This window comes from Polypterus senegalus, chromosome 10 (assembly GCF_016835505.1).
Source record: "Polypterus senegalus isolate Bchr_013 chromosome 10, ASM1683550v1, whole genome shotgun sequence".
Classification (NCBI taxonomy): Eukaryota; Metazoa; Chordata; class Cladistia; order Polypteriformes; family Polypteridae; genus Polypterus; species Polypterus senegalus.
The window spans coordinates 92,638,406-92,650,856 of record NC_053163.1 but is presented as its reverse complement, the minus strand read 5'-3'; the positions used below and the strand labels follow the sequence as shown (position 1 = coordinate 92,650,856).

The 12,451-nt window shown below is 34.9% G+C and overlaps 1 long non-coding RNA gene across 1 annotated transcript; it reads right to left on the bottom strand.

The window, feature by feature from the left end:
* Nucleotides 1-2,596: 2,596 nt before the first annotated feature.
* LOC120537330 lies at nt 2,597-12,150 on the bottom strand. The gene is made up of 3 exons (XR_005635297.1): nt 11,962-12,150; nt 7,810-7,899; nt 2,597-3,221 (listed from the first exon to the last, which is right to left on the bottom strand). It is a non-coding gene; the product is annotated as an uncharacterized LOC120537330 (long non-coding RNA).
* Between the last annotated feature and the right edge of the window lie 301 nt (nt 12,151-12,451).

Below are 12,451 nucleotides of genomic sequence, written 5' to 3'. Positions count from 1 at the left end.
AAATATGACTACTGTATTGAAAGGTCTGAAAACACAAAAAGAAATGCTGTACATACTCAAATTTTCACTGGCTTCCTTGTCTTACAATAAGGAAAAAAAGACTAGCTTTCATGTAGTAAAACAAACATAATTGTAGCACATGTTCATTTTCACTACTCTAATAAAACACTGCATCCAAAATTATTATTGGCTTTAGGATATACAAAAGTGCAGTTTTACTTTGGCTGCTAGAAATCCCTTACCTTAACTTGCTTTCAGACTGTATCCCCTAAGCTGCCTGTCCTTTTATCTGCAAGGGAGGAAAACAAATGTAATAATACTATATGAAATACAGTCAATTCCAGTATATGCCATGGTACGGGCTTGAAACCATACTTAAAAATGTCATATCATGAGAAAAAGGAGACAAACTTTTTTTCTTTTACTATGCTTGAAAGTATTAACCATTTGAACAAGTGGATATTAATATTCTAGCACTCACTTTAAAGTCTCTATGATACCTGCTTTGCCTTTAAAGTTTATAAACATCAACATTAAATTGCCAGTCCAAAGAGTTGCATGTTATGACCACATACCTTTCTTTCTTTCCTTTTTTGTCTCATTCCACACACATATAACCCAAAAGCACAATTAACCTGCACCCACCCACCTGTGATGGTGTTTAAAATTTTGTTTAAGTTTCTTGTCTTTTTAAAACATTTAAAAAAATAAGGAAAATAAAAATTCTCCTAAAACAGCTTTGAAGATTTGACAAATAAACCATTTTACAGATTCAAATTAAAAGCAGGAATACTCAACTTATAAATGCTCCTCATTATATGAAAAATGTTTTCAGTGTTCAAAAAAAAAAAAATACCACCATAAAAGCTGTAATGTATGTTAACTTTAACAGAGGCACAAAAACATCAATTCAAGTGGCATTTACAGTTTGCTAGAACTAAAACCTAAGGTACTATACAGCACATCAAAAGAAAACCTGGTAAGAACTCACAGCAGAAAACATTTATTTCCATCCCAATCACTGAAGTTAGGTACGATATCAAGTTCATCCTAGTCAGAAGGAGCAGGGTCTTACTTTTTTTAATAAAACTAAGTAAATGTACATTTTCAGTTTAGAGTTTATTATTGACTAACAAAAGAACAGCAGAGTATGTCTTTAGTATGTCTAGCTTCGTCAGAGCTGTGGTGCTAGGGCTCTGATAAAGCCCTATAATGAGGTCTGAAGAGACACATATTCCTAAAATGGACAGATCTGGAGGAGTTAATGCAGCATGGCATGATTAACTTTCACATTATGATATAAGACATACAGTTATTATAAAAACAATAAAAGTTTATTCAGACATTTTAATGAGTAAAAGTAATAACCTGAAAACATTTATGAATTTGTGCCATACAGTTTAAGACAAAACGAGTCATTAAGATACAGTACAGGCCAAAAGTTTGAACACACCTCCTCATTCAATGTGTTTTCTTTATTTTCATCACCATTTACATTGGTAGATTCTCACTGAAGGCATCAAAACTATGAATGAACACATGTGGAGTTATGTCCTTAACAAAAAAAGGTGAAATAACTGAAAACATGTTTTATATTCTAGTTTCTTCAAAATAGCCACCCTTTGCTCTGATTACTGCTTTGCACACTTTTGGTATTCTCTCGATGAGCTTCAACAGGTAGTCACCTTAAATGGTTTTCACTTCACAGGTGTGCCTTATCAGGGTTATTTAGTGGAATTTCTTGCTTTATCAATGGGGTTGGGACCAGCAGTTGTGTTGTGCAGAAGTCAGGTTAGTTGGATGATCATTTATTTTTCAACAGGACAATGACCCCAAACACACCTCCAGGCTGTGTAAGGGCTATTTGACCAAGAAGGAGAGTGATGGAGTGCTGTAAATGGTCATGAAAATAAAGAAAACACATTGAATGAGGAGGTGTCCAAACTTTTGGCCTGTACTGTGTATGATAAAACATGATCTGCAAAAACAGTACATGAATAGCCATACATTCGGACCAAATTTTCTAGTTACATTTTTGTACTTTTATGCACAAGGAAAAAAAATAAAATGCATTTATATTCAGGGTATGTTCCTATTTTGTATTCAGTAAGCAGCAGCATACTCAGTTACCTAGAATTGCATTAAATAAGTTAGAAAATATGGTAATTACTGTAAATCAATACATAATTCACAAAATATTCTTAAGATTGTCACTCTAACCTTCTATCAACATTTTGAGATTACTTATTCAAAATAAATTTAATAGACTATTTACAAACCCACCTAATCCAGTTTATCATCACAGGTGGCCAGAACTTTGCAGGATGGAGGCCAAACTCGGACAGGAGATAGTCTATCATTGAGCCCACACACTCACAACTGACCAATTTAGAACTGACAGTTAACCTAATATGTACAACCCTTTGGGATGTGGGAATTAATCCAAAGAAAAGCCAGCAGACATGCACACACACATATTGAGAAATGTGCAAACTCTATTCAGTCAGCAACTAGGCATTAAATTTGAATCAGGGTCACCACATCCATGAAGAAATAGTGCTAACCACAGTGCCATCCTAGATTTAACACAGAAAAATAATAATTAATGACAAATGCAGATAATTTCTAATAAACAAGGTAATGTTTGTTTGCCTAGACTATGGTTATATAATGAAATCCATATTTAAATACTGTGCAGTGTTAGATAATAACGGTTTTCATTTTTCCAGTCCCATTCAAGTAAAATCATTTGTGAAACAGAAAAATGATTGGTACTTGTGTGTTTTAACCCTGCCACTCAACCCAGGTAGTACTTCTCCATTCACTCATGTGATGACCCTTTTTAAGTTATAAGTAATGTTTCAAAAGTAACTAAAAATCCAATTTTACGTATTCTTGTTTTTGCTTTTTAAACAAAATGTAAAAAACAATGGAAGTTTTTCCCTTGCTCATGCATGTGGCGGGGTTATAACACACAACTACTTAATGATCTTACATCACTGGTTAATCAGTATAAAGTTAAAACTGTACAGTCACCTCTCCTAAATTGCTCAACTCTGCGTGTTTTTGTAGGTAGGAACAGGGACCATCTATGTTGTCTCTCCTGGTGTCATTGCAAGCTATCTTAAAAATGCAATAGCAGAAATCCTGTTGATGATGTAGAAACTCAGAACAGCAATGACACACATTATTAATAGTATTGAAGAAGTTTCTCTCAACAGCTGAAAGAAAATCAGACACACCATGAAAGGAGTCATATCACCAAAATGAATGAGGTCAATGATTACCAAATGTTAAGATATTTACACTATAAAACTTGATTTCTATTATTTGAAAGGCTACCAAAAATCCAAGAATTTAAAACTAATACATCACCAACAAATGAAAAAAGCATTCTGAACACTAACTCTGTACCATACGTAGAAAGACTCTCCCCATAAATAAGTGATGAATTTCACAACAGTCCAAGGTGTTTCCCACCACAACAAGAAAGATACATCACTGTAATTTCAAGATTTTTATATAGATTATCTATCTAGATTATAAGCAAGAAATAGACAAAAATGATTAAGACTCACAAGAACAAATCCACATTTAAGCTAAAGGTAGGCAACCTACCTAATGTGATCTACTATTTAATGATGCAATGGTCATTTAATAAATAACGCTAATTCCCATGAGACTGACATAGGTCTATATATCATTTAATTAAAAGGCATATCAAAAATCAGATGATTTTTATTTATTTTTTAAAAGAAAGAAATGGTAACATGAACACTATTTACCTAATGTGCTCTCTGACATTGAGCATAAGAATGCAACTGCTGGCTACAAATCTCAAGCAGACCTCCAAGTGAGTGTAGGGATTGTTACCTTCACACGAGAAACTCATAGACATATGTTGTTGTCCTAACGAATGCAGTCAGTTGACCAGCACATGGTCCCGTAAGTTGAGATACTTGCCTTCTGTATATAAGATCCACAGTCTCTACAAAGTACCTTCTTTAATATGGATTTCAGCTCTGTGCCATTCTCCAGGGTCAGAATTTGACTTTCATCTGCTATTGTCTCCAAGTAACAAAGAGGTGCAATTTTGCAGACATGTCATCCAGAGGAACTTTCTTTGCCAAATGGGAACCCATAAATGCCAAAACAGATTCAAACATTGTGAGGTCACTGCAACGTCTGTCAAATTAGCCTACAATGCTTTCCATTTGCTCTAACTATCAAGTACATTTTTAGCACTTATGATTTAACCCAGATACTCACTTTTTCTGTGCATATTATTAAAATTCTTCATATTACAGTGTCAAAAATCAGAGGATAGGCGTTGTAACTTTTCCCTTAGAAATCTTAACTGAGCTAATCTTGCCCATAGTATTTTTGTCTTTATGGCTTGGGATTAAGCTTATTTAGTACATTTGCCAAGTCATTTAAAAATGCCATCTCTAGGAGCCATCGATCACCTTCAAGCTCCTTGTATTTAGACCCTTAATGAAATCAGAAACTCTTATCTCAAGCAACAGTTGCTGCAAAAATTTAACTCTACTTGGCAGCAAAAGGTACACACGTTCTACATTCATTTCCTCTAAGCAAGCACAGAACATCCACCTTGAAAGACTTCTATCATAGATTGCCCTTGTGATGAGATGCAAAACTGAGGTCCTGACTCTGTGTATATAAAAGATCCCTGGGCATCTTTTGAAAACAGTAGAGTTTCCAATTGTCCTACCTAAACTGCTCACCATGGCCTCGTTATTCTGGCCCTTTGTAATCATTCCATGTCCCTTACTGGCTCTCTCTTACACTTCCTCACCACCTAGCAGCTAATGTGTGTAGACTGTGCTGACACAAAAATGGCTACTGTCCCAACATTGAAGTGGATGCCATTGGTGGTGGCTGAAGTGGTTCCCCACTGTGTATGCGTTTCGAGTAGGTTAGAAAAGCGGTATATAAATTATTATCTCTCTATATACAGTATATTGTCACGCACGAGCGCATCGGGAGCAGTTGAAGGACCTGACGCACAGTGCGATGAGACCCGTCACGGGATGAAGACAGCATACTAGCCTCTCTCTCCCTTTTTCCTCAGAAAAGACGAAGCGACGCCGGCGTAAAACCACCCGGAATAAACAACAGTCTCCTCTTCCGAGTTCCTTTCTTCCCTCTGGTCCCCCAAACATTAAACTCCCAACCACCATCACGGCTTCCCAGCAACCATCACGTCTGATTTCCGGTCCACCCCTTACATTGTCCCTCCAAATCCGCCATCTTTGTCTTTTGATTTCATGCAAGTTTGTTTTGTCAGAGAAGACCTGTTTGAATATTTTGTTACAGTAGACGGGGCGTACAAACCCCAAACCTATATGTGATTCTGTCTTTTCTTTAACAATATATACATAAAATCCAACGTTTATCTGTCTGTCCACTTTTCACAAGAACACTACTTAACGGATTCAGATTAGGTTTTTTCTATAACAAGCTTGAACATTCCAGTTGATTTCTCTCATCACGCCAAGTATCATTGTTTGGTTGCGGAGCTGATTTATTCGCACAAATTCAAAAAACAGGCTATGGGCCGAGGAGATGGTGAGCCGAGTGGGGCCGTCCTTGCTCACGAGCCAGCCTCCGTTCAAGTCGCTCTACTTCTCCCTTGTATTGGATCATAACTTGCCTCCGCTTAGCTAGTGATACCTGTTTGTTCAGCAGACATTATCATCTAGAGGTTGTTAAAGAGTAACGTTTGATGTTTTTGAGAGAGAGAGATCTCAGCTATGTGTGTTTTAGAGGGCACCTGCTCATTCGCAGAGATATCACAGCCATGTGCTCTTCCCCCCAAGTGGGAGACACTCTCCCGTCAGAGCTGAACACGATCAAATATAGTGGCAACATTTGACAATGGAGCATACCTACTTTCTGCTTGGCCAGAGATACATCACCTATTTTTTACATTTTTGGCAAAGAGATCACAGCTACATTCTTGCCCCTGATTGAAAAACCAAAAATATTATATATCAAGAGGCCCTCGGATACAAAAGCTATCAATATAAATTCTTCTCAATACAATACATTTTTTTTTTTTTTAACTGATTTTTAAAGTGTTTCCTGTTTCACTACTATGTGGGCAGAGCCACGGGAGACAGCTAATAAGTTATCATTGAGAACATACTTGCATTGAACCATCCATAACCTGTCCTGTTTTTAATGTTTTTTCACAGAAAACACAACACATGGTTGTGGAGTATGCAGTGATGAACGCTAGTAAATCTCCTGTTTCCTAGTTTGCCAAATTAGTGGCAATATTGTCAGCAGTTCATCTCATGAACTAATGCTGAAAAAAATTGTTCTGTGTTTGCCATGTTCTTGAATTTGTCAAACTGAAGGAGGAAAATACTTCCACTGCCGATCAATGGATCTATCATCAGTCTTTCAGATTTCTGGCTATTTGCCCACTTCTATGCGTTACTGTATTTCTGGATAACTGTTTGTCCTGATATTATCTCTGATTTGCTTTTGAAGCCTTCAAACAATGAGTCTGGTGTTTTTACAAATACATCTTTTACGATTTCTCTACCATTGTTTATTTATAATTTTGTAAGCAGATGGCTCACCCACTTTGATTTTGTGGTAAGTCTCCAAAAAATGTCCGTTTGAACTGACAAATTAGATTTAAGCTTACCACCCTTCCTCCTTTAATGAAGGTCACTTCTTGGTGAATTATTCCTTTTATACATAAAACCAAAGTGCCATTTGATATTGCCTCATTTTGGCATCAAAATGGATGCCCTACATATCAGACATACATTTTTGCAATTAATCATTGCAAAAAAATATCCACCTCCCATTCTTGATGAAAAGGTAGGTTTTTGCTCTTACTGAACTTGTTCTTACACCTGCACTCATTCTGATTGTCTGCAACAGTCTTTGCATGTTTAACACCATATGCGTTCTTAGTCAGTTTCTGTGGGAATAACCTGTGAATAGTGCAGGCTTTCACGTTGTTATGATAATATGCGAATTTCAAAAATATACCAGTGTGTCTTGTCAGCAAGCATTTCAAGTCAAAATAAAGAAAAGTGTCCAGGGGAAAAAAGAGAAAAAGTTATAATACAACTTGTTTGTTTTAACCTTTAAACTTTAAAAAAAAAAAAAAAAAAAACAAAACCTCTTGCTATCTTAGCAAAGTACAATGAGTCTAATTGTGTTATCTATCCTTAATCGCTGCAGATCTACTAGCAGTTGTCTCAAGCAATTGGACATCCCTCAACTGCAATTAAAAAGCTTAACAAACTCTGTCACCATCTTTTATACTGTTTCTCTATAAACTCATACTCACTTTGATGAATTCAACTGATTTTTTGCATTATACTAGAAGCAAAATTATTTTCGTTAATTGTTGCCCTCTCACAATTACTTAACATGTCACAATTAAATTGCTTAACTGCTGCTTTACCACAGGCACTAGGTGCATTTACATTACTGATTTAGTTTTGGATCAAGTGTTACAATTAGAATGATACATACAGGATCAGTGTAAATACTTGTGTGTCAGATTAAAATCTTCACGAGAGTGTATGAATCCAGCTCAGTCTGATGTTATAGAATTTAATCACTCAGATAGCAGTATCATAAATACTCATGCTTTAGCATGTTCTGCAATATCCTCCAGACAGTTTCAATTTTCCTCTGTGAAAATATACGCATCTATCTCTACATTATCAATGTTTATTGTAACTTTTCACTTAAGAACATCCTATTTTTATTCTTATAATTTGTTCACTCCCATATCTATCACAATGCATCACTCACATATGTTGCAGTCTACATACTGAATATTCCTGCTTCCACTTTAGGCTGCATTTCTTGTGTGCACCCTGGAGTCAAATAGCTGAAAAGACACTGAAATGAAGAAAAAAAAAAAAGTTTGTTTAACTCCAATGAACAACATCTTATTTTTTTGTGCTCCACAGAGTAGTTAGGACCTATGTTCAAATAATGGTGAGATTACAGTTAGCTGCATATCCTATTACGTACACACATGCACATATACTCAAAAAGAAAGTCAGGTATAGCATTTATTTATTTATTTATTTTTTGGGGACTGACAGAATTCAAATGGTTCTTTGGGTTTGGTCAAACTTTGCATAGGTGAGGTTTGGTGCTTTGTTTTTAGGCTCTCTGGAAAAGTTCTATAGTTTTTTGCAACAGTGAGCACAAGTCTTCCCGTAGCAACTGAAAGCATATATAACACACACCACTACAGAACTGCCTACACTTTACAAAATAATGTGTTTAACCTATAAACTTCTTCAGCAATGTACATTTAAAACAGTGTTACTAAATTATAGAAAGGAAAAAAAGTCTTTTTTTACTTTGTAAATTCATCTTGTGTAGAATGTGAATATCTGAAGGCACCATAGTATTACTAATATTTCTGATTTATTTATGTTTTATAAATTAAATGTATGGATATATAATGGGCAAATGATTTTGCTTCAGTAATACAAAAAAATTACCATATAGGCATACATAAAGTAATCTGAAACCTTTTAATATCACCCTATCTAGTGCTGGCTCCTGCCTTGCACTGAAAGCTGCTGGGACTGGCTAACCACCCAAATTGTATTAGGCAGGTTTGAGAATATTTTATTAAATTTCATTAACTATGGACTCATCCTCAAATCTTAAGAAACAATATCTCTAATTCATTTTTACAACATTTGTGTAATTGTGTGTATGTGTGTATATATATATATATATATAAAATAATACATATAAACACACATTTATACATACACACACCTCACCCCTGAGCATATATTTGAAGAATGGACAGCAAAAGTCTAACCAGCCTTCATTAAATTTGACTGTTTGCTGATGAAAAAAAAAAATCTTGAGTTACTTGTGTCTCATAATCCACATGTCTGTTATCCAGTCACGAACTCAAAATGCGAAAAACAAGTTTTTTTTTTAGCTAAAATACTGTTAGTTGCTTCCTGAATTATCAGTGCATGCATAAACAGTATAAATCCCACAGACTTACAAGATTGACTTTTTGACTTGAAGACCCACCTCTCCCATTTATTCCTTTGTCAACAGTCCCATCTCAATTTAAAACATCTCTCCTATGAGTCTTTGGGTTTCCCGTTTATGTATGCGCTGAGAATTCCAAGCAACTATTCTAACAATATTTTAACAAAAAAAGGCCTGTTTTTTGCATGTTCTGAATTAGTGACCTGATAAAAGACATGCAGATAATGTGTGTAACAGGATATTTTGGTTCATTTTTTTCCATTAACACTTTTCCACATTGTTTTCCATTGAAAAGAACTGGTAACCATTGAGTCCTGTTATATCATAAACTCCCTCGCTCTATTTTGAATTAAAACATGAGATAAAAAAAAATTCTAGCCAACTCTACAAAGCTCATGGTGTAAATAACATATCAAAAATTATTTTTGGGTGGAGTACTCCTTTAACCAAACCATTATACTTATATTCAACAGAACAAAATACTCAAAAATAACAACAATGGTACACAGCATGGGATATAAATTTATATCCCTGCCACAAAAACACAAAATGCAATATAAAGGATGCATTTAATCTAAATTCAAACTAATACACCATAACAGTGGAAACTCTCTTTCCACAGGATGTCATTTATTTTAGGGTAATCTTTTTTGCAAATATTTTACTTACTTTTTTTTTTTTCTCTTTTCAGAATTCAACTATCCATTAATTGTTTGAATGGGCTACAGCCACAAACTTGAAGGGAGCAGAATCATATTTGGTAGCACAAAGCATGAAAAATTAAGGACAGGATTCCAGTCCAAACAATAGAAATCTATTAAGAAGCCATACTTCCAGTGCTACTAAGATGGGATGCTATATTAAAACAATGTGTTCAAAAATAAAAATTGTACAAAGGGGATGGGTTTAAAACAATGTGTTCTTCTGTTTACAGTCAAGTTGACACATGAGATGAAAAAGAAGTTCTGTATTTATTTGACATCATATTTATTTTTTAAACAGTAGCCTTATAACAAAGCTGGTTGTCCACTGATAACACTATTTCCGGAGTACTCATTTTCACAACTTATTACATCTTGACAGTGGTTCTCCCTTTCCAGTGCTCAGTTAAGTAAAAATTATATCTGCAAAACACTGAATTCAGAAGTACCTCCTTTTATTTTTTTAAAAGTGCATCCTTAGAATTAAACAGCCCTCACTTTTTTAAGCATGTCATCTCTGAACAGACCAGGATACCACATGTTTAAATGCAGGCAACCTCAACATCTACTGGCCTATCCGAATGTGTGGCATCCCATTTAAAGCACCCTCTGCAAAATACCACACCCCAAAACACACTTTGCTCTTGAAACTTGTATTTCCTTTTAGAATAGCAAACCTCATTTTTGTAGCTGCTAGTTCTATTTAGAACACACTTTACTCATCAGTGCCACTATTTAAAACATACACTGTACAGGTCTTGAATTAAGAGTGGAAGTGAAAGTTGGAAGACATTCCCTTTTTGTTAATTTAACACATAATTAAAAAAAGAGAGAGAGAAAGAAAATTGCATTATTATCTGTTCTATCATCATCAACAAACCACACTTTCCCATACAATGATATTACCATTTTCAGAACCAAGATACCTGAGACTATCCTAGAGAATGACATACTCTCATGATGACACAGTGATTTATGTTGTCGTTTCATATCTTTTGGAACACGGGATTGATTCCTGGGGTTGTCTCTGTGAATGTGAATCTTCTCCCAAAGACATGCACGTCAAGCTAAACAGCAACCCAAAGTTATTCTAGTATAATTGACTGTGTGGGAGTATGCCTTGAAATGAACTTTGCCTCCCATCTTTAGTTGCTTACTGCTTAGCATCGACTTTTCCCAAAGTAAACTTTAGCTCTTCATAAAACTGAAATGGAAAATGCTGGATCAAAAAATGAATTACAATAGATTAATGTATGCTCATTTATTCATATTGCATGATGAATGCAACCTACTTATGTTTTTAACCTGGGGATTTAACCTCTATATCCATAATACTAGATGTATATTTTGATACCCTCATCTGCTATATATGGTGTGTACTATAAACACTTTGGGGCCAATTGTACAGATGTGCTGTAAAAAGGAGTTTCAAGCAAAGAATGTGTACTTAATCAAAATATGCTCCAAAGACACTAGCAGTACAAATTCCTGGTGTGCTGCTTTTCTGTTGTCATTTACAGAGCAACATATCTTCCTGAGCCACCGATCAGTTGTCCCAGTCAGATGTAGGTCTTTCATGGTGTCTTGCAAGATGTGAAAGGTTTTCAAACAAACGTCACCTACCACTAACACTCAGCAATATCAGTTCACTGCAACTTAAAAATTACTGGATGCACTGGATTAATGGGGAAAAAGACTGAATTAAGGACCCTGATTTTAACAATTCACATTTATCTGCAAGTAGGATCTCTTTGTCAGTAAAGATTCCAAGGATTTCAAGCTACTATACATCTTAATCATTATATAATGCTTAACTTTAACAGATCATTAAAAATATCAAAATACAAATGAAAATATTAAAGGGCTCATTTTCATATAATTTAAACACCCAAGAAATACAATATACACTAGTCTTCTAAGCTAGCATCTTTTGAAAGAAACTAAAAATAAAACAAGCCTTTTTGGAATTTTACTGCATTTATAGAAATCCGTATTGCCAGATTTCAAGATGCAGATTTTTATAACTATCCTGACAAGTTACCATGGCTGCCTGCCTGTGGCTTTTTTTATTTTGGCAACAACTACAAAGTGTTAAATATTTACATCCCAAACAGAATGTCAGGCTATCCTCTCAGTGAGCTCACCTGTTAAGTGGCTAAAGTATGCATTCAAATAATCAGAGGGGCCAGTGTCAGCCTCCCATCTTAATTTGAATAGTGCCACTCACCCTTAAAGGTAAATGTGCACATAGTTCTCTCTTTGTGATAAGAGGGTTCAGATGAAAAAGCAGAAGTTAAGTTTGTTTTGTAAGTGTTGCAGGAGTTTTATCAGTGCTATGGTACTGTAATCAGCTGCCTTCTTCCTTAATAAAAAGGGAAAAAAAAAACTTGTATTAGAAATTCCTATACAAAACAGAAATGAAACAGTACTCAACAGAGGTTAAATATTAAACACATATACACTTAAAATGACAGACAACAGCACTTTTGTACATTGGTGTGCTTTATGCAGTTTAAAAGAATAAAGCATTTTCTGAAAAATCCTGTAATCATCTAAAATGTATTAGAAAAAAATATTTAAAATCTACAGACTGCATTAGATGTATAAAAAAAAATTTGAAACCTCATGATTATACCAGTACTATAAATAAAATACTGTGTTGGAGAAATAAATAGAAGTGGTCTAAAAGTCTCCATTTGGCAATACAGTATGAAAAA